The following is a 15905-nucleotide window of genomic DNA, read 5'->3' as shown; positions in this document are numbered from 1 at the left end:
CCGGACGGCCCCACCCCGAGGTGCACGGCAGGGAGAGGGCTCTCCCAAGTTCACAGCTGGCTGCCCTCCAGGCTGAGAAGGGAACGGCCACCCCACATCCTCCACTTCTTCCTGTGCGGGGCGAGGCAGGGCCATGTGGGAAGTTGATCCTTGGGCGGGACAGGTCGGGACAGGTCAGGACAAGAAGCAGGGAGGGAGGTCAGTCTGGTTCTGGGAGGAAGGCAGCACCCTCCAGAGGGAGGAATGGGTCTGGACAGGGAAGGTGAGGGCCTGTAGGAGCAGGCACGTGGGGTGGGCACCGGCACCTGGGTCTCTGGGACTTGGGGATGGGATACCAGGGCTGGTCGGGTCGAGGTGGGCACAGGAGAACCTGGCTGGGCAGGCAGGGGCCTGGTGAGTGGGTGAGCAAGACACCTGTTCCTGAAGCCCCTGGCCACCCTGGCCCGTGCTCACTTACCCTCTGCCGGCCATGTGTTTGGGGTCTGCGGGGTCTGCTCCTGGGGAAGGGTCTATGGTCACACCCTGGGGCTTCTTTGATGGGGCTGGGGAGGGGGGTGGCTTGAAGCCAGGTCAGGACGCCCCTGAGAGGCAGGTCAGAGTCCGCTCGATGTGACAGGCCGGGTCTGAGGACCCAGAGGGGCCCTGAGGGACCAGCTGAGAGGGTCCTAGGTTTCATGCAGGATAGAAATCAAGCGGGAGCGGGAGCCAGGAGGAACTGAGGGATGGAGTGGCCGGGGGCTCAGGGACTCGGGAAGGAGAGGGAGTCTCCTCGTCACGGGGAGTCAGGGGTTCGTATTGGAAAGGGGTCCAGGGTGTGTGTTCCTTCAGGGATCCAGGGTCGAGTCCCATCAGAGGCCAGTGTCAGGTGAACGACGGGTGTTATTCCAAGAGTTCGGAAGGTGGGGGTATTGACGGCTGGTGTCAGCCCAGGTTTGTTCCAAGCTAATGTCCTGGAATGTGTTTGGGATCCTGTTCTTTCAGACGTTATCAGGTGTTTGGGGGCTAGGACGAAACTCAGAATGATTAGTTTTCTTGCTTCTCCCTTGGAGTGGGAATGGCTTCTTTTATTCAGATGCATGAGTAACTGGGGCCGAAAAGAAACGGACATGGAGCCTTTCTAACATGGAGTCCCTTCACTTCGCGTCTCACACCCGCCTACCCACCCAGGTTGCCCCGAGGCTGGCCAGAACCCTGCTGTGCCCGTGTCCAGAGTCCAAGGAACACTGTCCGGCAGGGTGGGACAGTGGTCAGTGTGGGGACTCAGGATTCTGGCCCATCTCCAGGGATCCCTGAGATCGGCCATGGGCACTGAAATGCACAAATGTGTCCTCATCATCATGGCCGCCGAAAGGGACAGCCAGCCTACATGCACAGCCAAGTGGTAATGTGGTGATTGCGCCCAAGGGAGGGATAGCCCCAGACAAGTAGGGCAGGAGGAGGGATCTGCCCTAGTGGGGCAACAAGAGGAAGAAGACCCAGTCCCAACCAGTGCCTTGCAGAAGGATCTAGAAGCCCATCAGGGCAGCCTGATTTAGATTCAGTGGGCAGGGAGTATGTGATTCACCTGAGTGGGTCAGACTGGCATTAAAAATAAAAGAAGGGGCACCTGGCTGGCTTTGTCGGTAGAGCATGTGACTCTCGATCTCGGGGTTGTGAGTTTGAGCCCCATGTTGGGGGTAGACGTTACTTAAAAAATAAGAAATTAGGGGCTCTTGGGTGGCTCAGTCGGTTAAGCGTCTGACTTCGGCTCAGGTCACGATATGGTTTGTGAGTTCGAGCCTCGCATCGGGCTCTATGCTGACGGCTCAGAGCCTGGAGTCTGCTTTGGATTCTGTGTCTCCCAGTCTCTCTGCCCTTCCCCTACTTGCTCTCTGTCTCTCTCAAAAAATGAATAAATGTTTAAAAAAAATAAATAAAAATAAAAAAATTTAAAACAAGAAAAAGAATTCAAGGAGCTTGAAATCAGAATGTCCCCCAGAAACACTGGCAACTGTTGTCACAGATGACGATTCCCCGGAGCTCTGAGTCCCCAGGTAGAATCTGTTCGCTGGGTTGCTCGCTCAACAGTAAATCAGGCCACCTTGCTGGAGTAGCTAGACGCTGAGTTGAGATAGGTGGGCAGTGGTGGGGTGGGCAAGAGGGAGCTGGCAAGTGGACTTGAAACCTGAAAACCGTGGTCAGGACTGGACCCTGGGGGCAGTGGTGGGATATCTGTGTGCCCTGTGCTCTGTTCCTGGTAAGAGTATTATACCCTGGGCTGGGTATTAGAGCCACTTGCCCTCCTGGGTAGACAGCCCTCAGGCCCAGCACTCCTTCTGCTCTGGGTCGAAGGACCAAGTCCCTGTAGGGCTGGGGTCAGAAGCTGGTGGCTCCCCTGGTTCCTGCTGCCCCTGCCTGGGGAGGTGGGAGGCTGGTGAGGGGCAGGCTGAGTGTGGGAGCAGAGAGAGGTAGGGTGGGGCTGGGTGAGGAGGGCGGGGAGGAGCCTGGAGCTCTGAGTTTCCATTTCCTGCAGGCTAGGGGAAGGTAGGGTGGGGAGGGGCGGGGCTGGGGAAAGGAACCTTGCTGGGTGGCCCTGCCCCAGACTCTCCTGAGCCCTGGCATCTGTCCAGGCTGCAGCCAGGAGCCCTGTGAGGGCTGTCGGGCCAGGCACCGCTCTGGCCAGGAGCCCAGGCTCCCCAATCTCAGCGCCCAGGTGCCTGGGGATGCCCCTCCCCACCCTGTTTCTGGGTAGCCAAATTCAGCTTTGTCTTCTGACCCCGGATTTCCTGCATCTACCCACAGAGGGGGTCTCTCTGGGGAGTGCATGGGTGTGCCTGGCCCCTGCCCCCTGGGCTGCCCCTCCCTGGCTGCTGGGTCTGCACCTGCTGGCCTGGGAGGTGGAGGGGATCCTGCCTGTCCTCTGGCTTCCTCCCACTGTGCTCCTCCAGGGGTGCCCGTGGTCCAGGCCGGCGGGGCACTGCACCTCCTCCCCCGCACCCCGTCCTTGGCATCTCTCAGTGGGCTGGAGAAAAAGATCACCTACTAAGGAGTCACACTGAGAATAACACCTGAGTTCTTGACAGCAACTATGGAAGCAGAATAAAGGACCTAGATGGTAACCCAGATTTCTCTGTGCAGCAAAATATCAGAATAAAGTTGAAAGAAAGCCATTGCCAGACAAACGAAACCAAGAGTTCCTCACCTTGCACTAGAAGAAAGTGTAAGAAATGTTCCTGGGCCAGAAGGAAAATACCACTTGTAAGTCCTGGACCCAGGAATGAGGAAGACACTGGTAAGTCTAAATGAACACTGATTTTGTAAAAAGATTAATAAGTGTGTCGTATGGGAGACAGGTCTATACGGGGAGAATTGAAAGTCACAACATAGTCAGTGCTGTGCAGAACCCATCAGCACAGTGAGCCCAGGGGGGTGCAGAGAGGGTCCCTCCTGTCTGTGACATCTCCATGCGTGTCACCTCCAGAACAGCACTGCACACTTGGAAAGAGAATCTCAACTTCCAAACTGGTAAAGGGAAAATTGAAAAAGACCCAAAATCGCCAAGAAAAGAGGCAAAGAGAGAAAGAGAAAAAAGGAACATAGATCCATCAAGGAGGGATCATAAAAAAAAATCACAGTAATATGGTGGATTAAAACCCACATGTGTCTCCGTAATTTTATCAAATGTAAATGGATTTAATGATCCAATGAAAGCACAGAGGTTGTCTGAGTAGTTCTGAAAATACCCAACATGTGCTGTCCACAGAGGCACTTGAACCTGAGACTACATAGTTTGGAGCAAAACAGAGCATCGAGGCAACTCATGAAATCTTTTAAAAAACGATAAATCTTATATAATTACATGATCAAAAGACGAAACATCATACCAACTAGGTTCTCCAATCACAATGCAATTGTGCTTTAAACTATTAACAAGAATACAGAAAATTCTGTGTCTGAAAATGATAGATATGCCTTATAAATAACTCATGGGTCACAGAAGAAATCAAAACGGGCATCATATCACACCTTAACGAAATGGTAACAGATATACTATATATCAGAACCCATGGAAATAGCTGATCCGCGCTTAGAACTTATGGGTTTACCTTCATGTATTAAAAACAAGAAAAGATTCAGCATTAATGAATGAAGCATACATCGAAAGAAGTTATAGAAAGAAGGCAAAATAAATCCCCCAAAATAGAAAAAAGGAGAAAGAAAGGAGGAAGATAGGAAAGAGGAAGGAAAAATAAGTAAAGAGCAGACCTGAAGGATACAGAGGCCGTGGATGCAGGAAGCGGGCTTACCAAAAATAGTTATTTATTGGGAAACACTGGCAACGCGTGTAATGCTGGTGAGACCAGTCAGGGTAAAAAGAGGGGGAAACGGCAATACAGCAATGGGAAGAAGCGGCAGGCTGTGGTCTGAATGTCTCCTGCCAATCCCCTAGGGGTCCGGAGCCTGACCCTCCAGCAGAAGTGTTAGGAGGCAGGGTCTGCAGGGGGGTAGGGGAGGGGGGCGCCTGAGCCCTAAGAGTGACAGACTCACAAGGAGGGGACTCCTGTCCTTTTTAAAGAGGTTGCAGAGGGCCCCCTGAGCCCTTGGCCAGGTGCCGACGCCTCCAGAAGGGGGGCTCTGAGCTCGGAAGGTGGCCCGGCCCTGAACTTGGGGGTGGCCTGACCTCAGAGTCCCGGGGGGGGGGGGGGGGGCGTGCATAAGCCACCCAAACTGTAGTGTTTTGTCACCGCAGCCCAAACAGACGACGACAGTATCGACAGAGGTTTAAGACATGACACAAGGATTTGGCTCTCACCTTTAATAGAAAAATTTGAACATTTGAAGTGATAGAGGTAAATCATTCATCCAGAGCTAATAAAAAACATTGCCAGGAAAAATAGAACACAGGAAGCTCGGATTTTTGTTGTTTCTTGTGAAAGTTTTACTCTGACTTGACCGCAGTCCCAGGAGGCTGCGGAGCCCGGAGAGGACTTGGTGCACGAGGACCCGCGGCGTGACCCGCCCCGGCCTCGCCCCTGCCGCCGTGCAGCGCGCGCGCGCGCGCGCCCCGCCCCGCCCCTGCAGCTTCTCGGCGGTTCGTCGTCCCCGCAAACGGGTCACTTTGGGAGCGGTGGTTGGCGTGTTTTCCAGTGTCGCGTATTCCTGGCCGCTTTATGGGGACGCGGTTGACGCTCAGGCGGCGCGGGCGTCAGGTGTGCGGGCCTGACTCACAAGTGCCGCCGAGCGCCGGCCGCGAGGGCTCCCGGGTACCAGTGTCTCCTCCTGGCGGGGCGGGCGCGCCTCTGCCCCCGGTCGGCTCGCTCCCGTCCCAGGGGGCCGCGCACCTGACCTTCGGCGCCTGAGGCCGCGCTCCCCTCCCCCAGCCCCGCCTCGGGAACCACAGAGCCGAGCGCCTTTTCCACGAGTTTGGTTTTTCTCGTCTCTCTTCCTCCTCTTGGTTCAGATTCCACATACAAGTGAGAGCGCGCGGTGTTTGACAGCATCTGTCCTCAGACTTGTGTCAGCGGGCCCACGCGCGCTTCACCGATGGCAGGCTCCCCTTCTTCGTGGCCCAGTTAACACCCCCCCCCCCCCCCCCGCCTCCCCAGCATACACCGCATGCTCTTTATTCATTCGTCCATCCTGGGAAGCGCCGGGGCCCCCATGTCTTGGCTATTGCATAACACTGCTGTGAGCGTGGGGTGCAGGGCAGTGTTACTGAAATGGAATCACAGAGCCTGTGGCTTTTTCCACGCAGCCTGCCGCCCCGGAGAACCGCCCCCCATGACACAGTTCTTTTCCTGCGGAGCCGCTTCCCGATGTGGGTCCGCGGCATGCTGTTTAACCCCCACCTGGTGAAGGGCGTCTGGAGTGTTTCCACCTGGGGGGACGTTACAAACAGAGCTGCCATCAAACAGCCGTGTCCCATGTTTGCCGTCTCCTGTCCCCGAAGCCACACCCGAGTCCCACCCCCAGGGCCGCAGGGTGACTGTGCTCGGAGGTGGGCCTTTGCGGAGGTGACTGAGGTAAAGGAGGGCACCGGGGGCCCTGATCCAGGCTGGTGTCCCCACAAAAAGGGGAGGCCAGGACGCAGACACGCACGGGGGTTGGGGGGGCGACCACGTGAGGACACGGGGAGGGGCGCCGTCCACCCGCCAGGGAGAGGCCTCAGCGCGCGCCTGCGCCCCGCCCCCGCCCCTGCAGCTTCTCGGCCCTGCGAGCCTGGGTCTCTGTGTCTCAAGCCGGCCAGGGCTGTTTGTTATGGTGATGCTGCAGACATCACACCCCAGGTGGCGAGCGGGGTCCCACTCTCCCTCGGTTTTGGATGCCTGCCGGGTGAAGGGAGGGGTGGAGGAGCAGGCCTGTGAGGGGGTCGAGGAAGGGAGGGCCTGGGCAGCTGTGGCTGAAGTGTTTCTTGCTCTGACCTCACCTCAGGCTTGGATGGAGAGAGTCAGGAGGGAGTGAGGGCTGGGACCGCCCCGCCCAGTCACAGCTGGAGGGAAGCCCTACAAAGACGAGCTGGCCTGATCCAGGCCACAGACAGCCTGCCCCCGGGGCGGGCGGGGACACGACTGGCCCACCTGCCTTGCTGGCGGTGAGGACCCCCTCCTCTGGCTGCCGCCTCTGTTCCTGCTGGCTTGGCCCTTGAGCCAATGGACGTCCTCGCTCTGGGTGCCCCGGTCCCCCAGAACCCTAGCTGCCATCCTGAGGGCTGTGACCTGACCTGCTGCCCAAAGGGGGAAGACAGGGCACACGGAGGAAAAGCCTTGCCAGAAGCCCCCAGCACCCAGTTCTGCTTCCAGCCCCGACCTGCCCACACCCCTCTGCCTTTTCCTGATTCACCCAGAGGTGTCACTGGACCTACTATTGCTTTTGAGTCGTGGAGAGTTGCCCCTCCATCTGGCTGGTGGGCGTCCCCAGAGATGCTGTGAAGACTGAGGGGCTGGGCTCCTTGTGACCAGGACCTCCCCCGGCTCATACATTCCCCACCTCAGGGCTTTGTGGTGCTCTCTCCAGAAAGCGACCACAGGCTCTACATTTGAGTGGCTTCCTCGTCTGAGCCCACGTGTGCGCCCACAGGGCGGTGATGGTCACAGGGCTTCCCCCCACAGGTGGAGGGAGAGGCGTCTGGCAGGCTTTCGAGACTGCCGGGGGTCGAGCCGGGCCCAGGACTGTGAGGCTGTGGCGTGGGAGGGCAGGGCAGGACCCCGGCTCGCCCCCGACCGCCAGCTCTGTCTCCCCCAGCCCAGGCAGCACTAACAGCCCACATCTTGCGGGGAGAACACGGGCTCTGCCAGAGCTCGGGGAGGGGTGAGCACCACCCTCTGGAGGGACATAGGCGGGGGCAGCTCACAGTGAGCGCACGGGGTCCAGAGCGGCTGGTGCCATCAGGAGAGTCTGACAAGACCCCCTTTCTTTCCTTTTCTTTTTAAAAAAATTTTTTTTTTCCAATGTTTTTTATTTATTTTTTGGGACAGAGAGAGACAGAGCATGAACGGGGGAGGGGCAGAGAGAGAGGGAGACACAGAATGGGAAACAGGCTCCAGGCTCCGAGCCATCAGCCCAGAGCCTGACGCGGGGCTCAAACTCACGGACCGCGAGATCGTGACCTGGCTGAAGTCGGACGCTTAACCGACTGCGCCACCCAGGCGCCCCTTTCTTTCCTTTTCTAAAAAGACTTTATTTTTAAGTAATCTCTGCACCCAGTGTGGGGCTCGAGCTCACAACCCCAAAATCAAGAGTCACGTGCTATGCTGACTGAGCCCACCAGGCGCCCCAAGAAGCCTCCGTTTCAAATCCAGGTACACGCAGTTGCATCGGGCACACACTGTAACTGTCCTGGTCCGCAGTCTTCCCCTCCCCAAATGGGAATGAGACCATTGTGCCATCCCAAGGTCCTTAAGACGAGTGAAGGAGAGGGTCCTTGCGGGCCGCTCCCGCAAGGAAATGCGCAGTTTATAACAAGGATGGCTGTAATTACTGAATGGAGGGTATGGGCTGCAGGGAAAGGAAGAGGGAGAAGAGTGGGGTAGTGGGTATAAGACTTGACTCTGCTCACATTCTGGGCCCTGACCCTGGGAGCATGCAGAGCCCTGATCCCACTTACCCATTCTTGTGCATCCCCGTAGGATGGGAGAGTACTCTGGAAAGCTTGGCGCAGGCTGTTGGGACCTCCAGCCGTAAAGAGGCCGGGAGAGAATGGACACAAACGTGGGGCGCTACAGGACCCTGGCGGATGGATGTGCCGCGGTGGGTTCTTGCTGCTGTCCAGGGTGCTGAATTCTCCTGTGACCCAGGGACTCGACCACCCGCCGAGCCTGTTCCAAGGCCCCCACCTGCTTCCCTTCGCTGCCTCCAGGCCCAGGCCCACAGCCTCTGTCCGTTTCTTAATCTTCTGAAAAATGACTGTTTCTTCCCTTTGTCCCATCCCTCTCTCTTGACTTTGTTTGTTCAGATATGTACACATTGCATTTTTGATTATTACCTTTCAATAACTTTCTCAAATTGGGATGACTAGGTCAGAGACTGGGAACCAGTCTAAAGCTTTGGGCACAGATTAGCTGACTGCTTTCTAGAAGAATCCACAGCTGTCTGCAGTTTTCCTCAGTGTGCAATCTTAACTCTGTACAACCCTGGGGTTTTATGACCGAAAACCAAATAAAACAGAAGGCAGGGGCTGGGTGAAGCAGTGACTCCTTGTTTGAAATTTTTATTGCCGGGGGGAGCTGAGCCCTTCAAAGCATCATGGTCATTTTCGGGCCTTTGCTTATGAGTCACCTGCCCCTACTTCCTATTATTTGCCTACATGGCAATTTTAACAATTGCTTATATATCAAAGATAAAAATCCTCTGTCATATATTTTTCTCTTTCAGTTTTCCATATACTTGTAAATTTTGTTGATGTATAAGATTGGCGTTTTTTATCATGGAAAGTATAGAGCCTTTCCTTAAATGCTCGGAAAGTCCCTCCCACAGCAAAAGCAGATTTGTCTGCAGCCGAGTGGTTTCGCAGAACTCCCATCCATCTGGGTCTCTACGACAAGTGAGGGAGTCTCCTCCCGGCTCCCGCTCTCGCTGCCCATGGTGCGTGGGGTGCCATGTTTCCCTGGCTGGAGACAGCACGTCTCCGGGTTGTAATTCCTTCCTTCCTCCATGCTCCTGACGCTGGGTGTGGGGGCACAGACAGCTCACAGACTCAGGCTGGCCCCCGCTTTCCAATCAGTAGCTTGCAATGAAGGGGTGTGACATGAAATTGGAAAGACGAGTCATTAGAATAAAAGGCTACAATGGCCCCAGAAAGGTCAAAAGTGGACAAACGGGTAAAAACTTAACACCACACACTCTTGGAATGGACCTCAGCTATTGTGATTGCTGTAAATTTGGCAAGCTGGATTTTTACCACTGGTCAAGCCACAACGACTTTACTTTCTGGAACTTGACCTCTGGCCCCACCTGCTGGTGGACAGGAGGGACAGGACAGTTCTGCCCTTGGGAACAAGGGCAGATAGAGGCTTGAAGATTCATCTGCACTTTCTGCCCCTGGCCTGGCCGTCAAACCAGCCTCCCTCCTGCCCTGGATGCAGCCGACCCCCGCGGGCCTCATCAGAGGTCAGACCCAAAGGACACCCTTGGGGAGAGCAGGCAGGGAGGGGACGGTGTCAGGGGTCTCTGCTGTGTCCTGCCTCTCCCCACACCATGCACTTCTCCTACTTGACTAGCATTCCCTGTGCACCTGCCCGCACCTGGCCCAGAGCACTGGGGGAGAATGACGCCTCTGCCCCAAGGAGCTCACTCACACAAGGGGTCGCCAACCCAGTGACGGGTGCCGGGAAAAACCTGGTGAGAAATCACTCGTGGGAAGGGTACCAAGACATCACACTTTGGCTGTCTTTCCTCGGGTCCTTTTTACCAGGAGGGGTAGTGCGAGGGTGCAGCCCATGGTCACGGTTTAGGGAATGGACTTCCAGCCCCTTTCTGATCATTTACCCACCACGCACTTACTTCTCTCCATCGTCGCGTTAATTTGTGGAGCCAATGGGGTTGTCACATGCCTTGATTTGATTTGATTTTTTCGTGCTTTGATTTTAACATCCGACAACATGTCTTAGAGATTCTTTCATTTCAGGGCCCCAAACTATGCCCAGTTTTTTTTCTTAAATTTTTTAATGTTTATTTATTTTTGACAGTGCACGTGGGGGAGGGGCAGAGAGAGAGGGAGAAAGAGAGAGTCCCAAGCAGGTTCTGCACCGTCAGCACAGACTCCAACGCGGGGCTCCAGCCCACGAACTGTGAGATCATGACCAGAGTGGAAACCAAGAGTTGGACGCTTAACCGACTGAGCCACCCAGGTGCCCCTCTATAATTCCACATTTAATCCTCCAGGTGAGTGTCACACACACACATAAATCCTGTTGGGACAGTATTTGGGGTGTGTTTAAATTCAATGATTGGGAAAACTGACAAGTCAGTTGACAGTAGAAAATCTCTTTTCGTGCAGAAACATGATGGGTCCATCCATTTTTATTCAGTTTTTTGGTTACATTCTTGTAATAATTTTCTATTTAAGGAGATTGCACATATACTGAGTTATTCTAGATATAATTGTTTCTATTGTGACTGATGGTATTTTTTATTTTTAATTTTTTTAATGTCTATTTAGTTTTGAGAGACGGAGAGAGTTCATGAGTAGGGGAGGGAAAGAGAGAGAGAGGGAGACATGGAATCTGAAGCAGGCTCCAGGCTCCGAGTTGTCAGCACAGAGCCCGATGCGGGGCTCGAACCCATGAACCATGAGATCATGACCTGAGCCGAAGTCAGCCGCTTAACCGACTGAGCCACCCAGTCGCCTTTATTGCGACTGATTTTAGAAGTCATGATGTTTAAGGGCTTATTGTTGATACAGAGGAAAGTTTGTGATTTTTGTTTGCTGTTCTTACTACTTGAATGTCAAGTGTATGGATGAATCTATACAGGTATGTGTGTACGGATGTGGATACACACGTACACAGGAATGCACGCAGACGTGTACATGCATACGTGTGTGTGTGTGTTTGAAGATGAGACGCTTCGGCATGTTTGCAAGTTGGTGGAAGTTCTCCAGCCCAGAAGCCGTGGTCAAATGTGTGAGCGGGGTGCGCTTGGCGCTGTGGAGACCCCGGGAGGCCACATGGCAGCCGGACCACCGCTGAGTCCTGGCGGCCAGATGGGACCTGTGCTGCATCGTTAGGGGTTTGCGGGACTCCGGTGCCTCCATCTCACCTACAGAGAGTAATTTCTCGGACTCTTTTTTGTTATTTTTTAACTCTTCCGAGTTCATTGCTAAGAGCTGCCAGTTGGGCAATTAATTTACAGGTCTCCCATGGCGGGTCCGTGTGGCTCAGGGCTTTGGAGCGGAAAGGCCCCCTTTCTTCTTTCTTCATTGTTGGTTTTCCCTTCCTTGTCAGGTGTGTTGTGACAGGCCTTCTTGATCGTACTCACTTCGCGTCCACTTTAGGAGGTGGTGGACAGTTGCCGTGACCCTGTCAAGTTGGGAAGTGGTCCCCGGACCCCCTCGGGTTGGGTCGTCCTCCAGGAGGACTCCCAGCACCCCCGGGGGGCGTCACGCTCGCAGTCATGGTTTATCACGGGGAAAGGACACACACCACCATCAGCCAGGGGAGGGGCGCACAGGGCAGGGCCCAGGAGGGTGCAAACCGTCCCCTCCCCAAGGGGCCGTGGGCAGCGTTGGCTCCCCTGGCAGCGACGTGATGGCACGCACCAGCGTCGCCAACCGGGAAGCCCCCAGCTTCCGGCAGTGCGGCAACCTTCCGGCAGCCTCCGGCGTGCGAGGCCTTTATCTGGCTTCCGTTCAATGCCCGCGTGGCTGACCTCAGTCTCCGGCCCCTCGGGAGGCCGAGCCCATCCCGTGTGGCCCAGAGCCCCGGGGAAACAAGGACGCTGGACTCTGGATGTCCCCGGGCTTGGCGGTGACCTCCCAGCAGCTGAGGGCAGGGGCCAGAGCTCCCTTGAGTAAGATTAATTTCTTTTACTCGCAAGGAGCCACCTTCCTGCTCCCGTGGTGTACAAGCAGGCCCCCCTTCCTTGTCCTGGCACAGGTGTCCCTGGGGCCTTGCCAACTCGTGGCTTGGAGCTCAAGGGCACTACCACTCCTCCCGTGGAACGGCCTGAACTGTGTCCCTCCCACGTTCAGATGTTGAAGCTCTAACCCTCAGGACCTCAGAAGGTGACTGTGTTTGGAGATGGGCCTTTAAAGAGGTGATTAAGGAAAAATGGGGTCCTACGGGTGACCCTAAATAAACTAATATAGTCGGTGCCTTATAAGAAGGGGAAATTAGAACACAGACACCCCCACCCCCACCCCACCCCGCCCCAGGGTGGCGGGTGGCGCCCACATGAGGACACGGAAACGGGAAGGGGGGGGAGACGCAAGCACACGCCGGGGGTGGGGCTCAGGAGGACCCAGCCCTGACCGCTCCTGGGTCGCAGACTTCCAGCCGCCGCAGCCTCCTGGCTGTGCCCGGGGGCACTTTGTTACAGCGGTCCGAGCAGACTTGCACCCAGCCTCTCGAGTCCTTTTACCATACAGAGGAGGGTGACCTGGACGCCGGTTCTCACCAGCGGTTTGGGGACTAAAGGAAGTGAGAGCCCGCACCCTGAGCGACTGCTCCCCCAGCGTTTAGTATTGTCTTTGTGGAAAGCCCCGCCCCTCCCAGCCGTGTAGGGGGACCCCAGGTGGGGTCCGTGCCAGGGGCTCATGAAGGGCACGCTCCTGCCCCCTGCGCCACCCTCGGCCTTGCCCCCGTCGGGGGTCTGAGTTCCGGTTGCCGCAGCCTGGCCAGCCCCGCCGGGGTCCCTCCTCTGGCCGCCCTAGTCCACGTTGCCCAGGGGGGAGGAGGAGGCCAGGCCACCGATGCCCTGGCTGGTCCAACTCCTGGCACCTGGGACTGTGGCCACCGTCTCCCCAGAGGGCACCCAAGTCACCCCCCCACCCCCAGCACCCTGAACACTTCCTGTCCAGCCTGCTGCAGCCATTACACTACTTTGCGGGTTTTAATGGTTTCAGAAGGCAGAAGGAGGCATTTCCCCAGAGGCTTGGAACCCACACAGAACACATCCCCACCTGTTCCCCATGGCCACGCGGGGCACGCAGCTGGATTTCGGGTCTGGTTCTCTTATAGTTTCTTTCTTTTTAAAAAATGGTTTTATTATTTATTTATTTGAGAGAGAGAGAGAGAGAGAGAGAGAGCACGGGCATGCGCAGGGGAGCGCACGTGCGAGTCGGAAGGGGCAGAGGGAGAGAGAGAACCCTCACTGTCCGCTCAGAGCCTGACGCGGGGCTCCCACCCACGGCCTGTGAGGTCATGACCTAAGCCAACGTCAAGAGTCTGACACTTAAGTGACTGAGTCCCCCTGGAGACCCTGGGGTCTGGCTCTCTTGATGCTGAGGCAGAACTCACATGCATGAACTTTATTTTATTTTTTTTAATTTTTTTTAACATTTTTATTTTTTTATTTTTGAGACAGAGAGAGACAGCATGAACAGGGGAGGGTCAGCGAGAGGGAGACACAGAATCTGAAACAGGCTCCAGGCTCTGAGCTGTCAGCACAGAGCCCGACGCGGGGCTCGAAGTCACAGACTGTGAGATGGTGACCTGAGCCAAAGTCGGCCGCTTAACCGACTGAGCCACCCAGGCGCCCCAGCATGAACTTTATTCCAGAAGCATCCCTGGGGGAGCAGCGAGGGGGGGCAGCTGGACAGGGACAAGAGGGGCCACGGGAAGGGCCCACTGCAGGCAGCGTCCCAGCCTGACCAGGGGCTCTGGGGTGTAAGTCAGGCCTCAGGCTCTACGCTCCTGAGCTGTGCCCTGGCCGCCGTGGACCATCCAGGAGACTCCTGTGCACGGCTGGGGAGGCAGCTCCCTGCGCGCCAGGGCAGGGCTGGCGCTGATGGCGGAAGGCCCGTGGACACCAAGACCCCATGAGGTCCTCTGCGTCGGCCCGCACACAATGCAGGAGCCCCTGGTCTACACACATTTGTCACAGAGCTTGGCTCTGGCTCAGACCTCTCTGCTCACTGGATCGGCATCCCTCTCTCTGCCGACCAACTTCCTTCTTCCTGCTGCTGCCTGCCCTTCCTGGCTGCCACTCAAGAGGCAAGGGGGTGGGGTGGGGTTGGCATCTGAGGGAGGGAGCTCTGCCTGGCTCCCCCTTTCCGCAGGGCTGTCTGTCAAGGGAAGGGGGGTAGGGGAGGCTGGGGAGGTGGAGGGCTGTGGTCTGGCCGGAACCTGGACACAAGGCTGTGTGTGGCACCAGGTGAGCAACCCTCACTGCCTCTGCTTCGCCCCCCACCACCCGCTTTCAGAGCTCCTGCCAGAGCAAGGAGTGTGCTTCGGGACTCTAGCGTCTACTGAGTGCTCTCATTCCATGCCGGCTACTTTTCAAGGTGCGATCCGTAAAACGGTGCCCAGTTCGGGCTTCATTACAGCGTTCTTGTGTACCCGAGGGTGTAGATGTGGATGAGGCCAGTGACTTCCTCAAGATCACGGATCTGATGGTGACAAAGGCTCGAACCTGCAGCCAATAGCTGACTTATTCGCTCCGCCAGGCCACTAAATTGTAGTGTTTTAACAGGGGTCTTCAGGGTGTGAGGGCTGCAAGAACAGCCTGCTGGAGAAATCCGTGACCGTGAGATCTGGGTGGGGTAGAACAGGAAGGTCTGAAAGACTGCACCCTCAGGCAGGGAGAAAACAATAAAACAAGGCCAAACCAAGGAGCCCGAAGGCTGAACGCGGCCGTGGGTGGATGTGGGGGGAAGGTCCTAGAAGAGATGTTGGGGGGTCCTGTTCGACAAGTGGGGTTTGGGGTCTGGGAGCGGACGATTGGCAGATGGCAGGTGCCCAGATGAGGTCCTGGGACAGGGTCGCTGGAGACCATCAGATGAGGTCAGGAACTGGGTGCTGGGGGCCAAGGTCTTCTGTGAACAGAAGGAGAGATCAGGCAGGAGGCATGGCGCCTGAGTGGGATGGGCAGCGCGGGACCCTTGGGGCAACGGCATCCCTTGAGAAATGTGTGCAGACGCCTCCTCGGAGAGCGGCATAGGACTCCTGGGTCACTGCCTCACTGCGTGGGATGGGAGCGCGGTCCCGCAGGCAGTCCCAGGGCATCCCTCTCCCCACTTGCCTGATGGCTCCTGAAAAAGACCCAGAAGCCCAGTGAGCTCCTGCAACTCCGCTCTTCCTGGTTTCCCCACCCCTGGAGCCCCGCAACACCACTACCTGCCACTCTGTCAGAGGGGGCCTGGCTGGGTCCCCTGCGCTAAGTCCTTGCCACCCCACAGCCCCTTTGCACGCAGCTTGCACGTGACCAAGGAAGAGTTCTCTGAACCCGCAAAACCACAGGCTCTCGAGACAGCATCACAGCAACACCATGGCCTCGTCCTTTCTGGGGCCTGCAGGGGAGGGGGCAGCGGGGTCTGCCCAGGGAGGGCAGAGGGTCGCTGCCTCGGGAAGGGCCCCGAGGAGGCTTTTCTAGTGCCCGGGAGGCCTAGCACCCCGCTGTCTGCTCTCAGGCTCCGGGGGTTGGAGGGCGTGCGCCCAAGTCCGCTCCCCTCAGCCTGAGAAGCCAGGAGGTCTCACTGCCACTGAGGTGGCCGCACGGCCGGTGGATGACGCAGTGGCTGAGAAATGCTTAGTAAAAAGGAGAGTTGTTTCTGGACCGGCCTAAGGCCTTGGCTTTGGCTCGAAGTGGACGGTGGTGAGTGTTGCTTCCCTTCCCTCGCTCGTGTCAAAGGCCACCTTCTCAGGGGCCCTCCGCCAGCCGTTCTGACGAGCATCTGAGTCCTGTCCGGTGTCTTCCCCGAGCGCCATTAGTGCTCTGAGTTACCTCATGGCCATGGCCGTGTCTATGCACCGATGCTCACCAGTGCTCAG

The sequence above is a fragment of the Neofelis nebulosa genome, chromosome 14, assembly GCF_028018385.1.
Source record: "Neofelis nebulosa isolate mNeoNeb1 chromosome 14, mNeoNeb1.pri, whole genome shotgun sequence".
Lineage (NCBI taxonomy): Eukaryota > Metazoa > Chordata > Mammalia > Carnivora > Felidae > Neofelis > Neofelis nebulosa.
The sequence above is the reverse complement of the archived record's forward strand: the minus strand, read 5'-3'. Positions refer to the sequence as shown.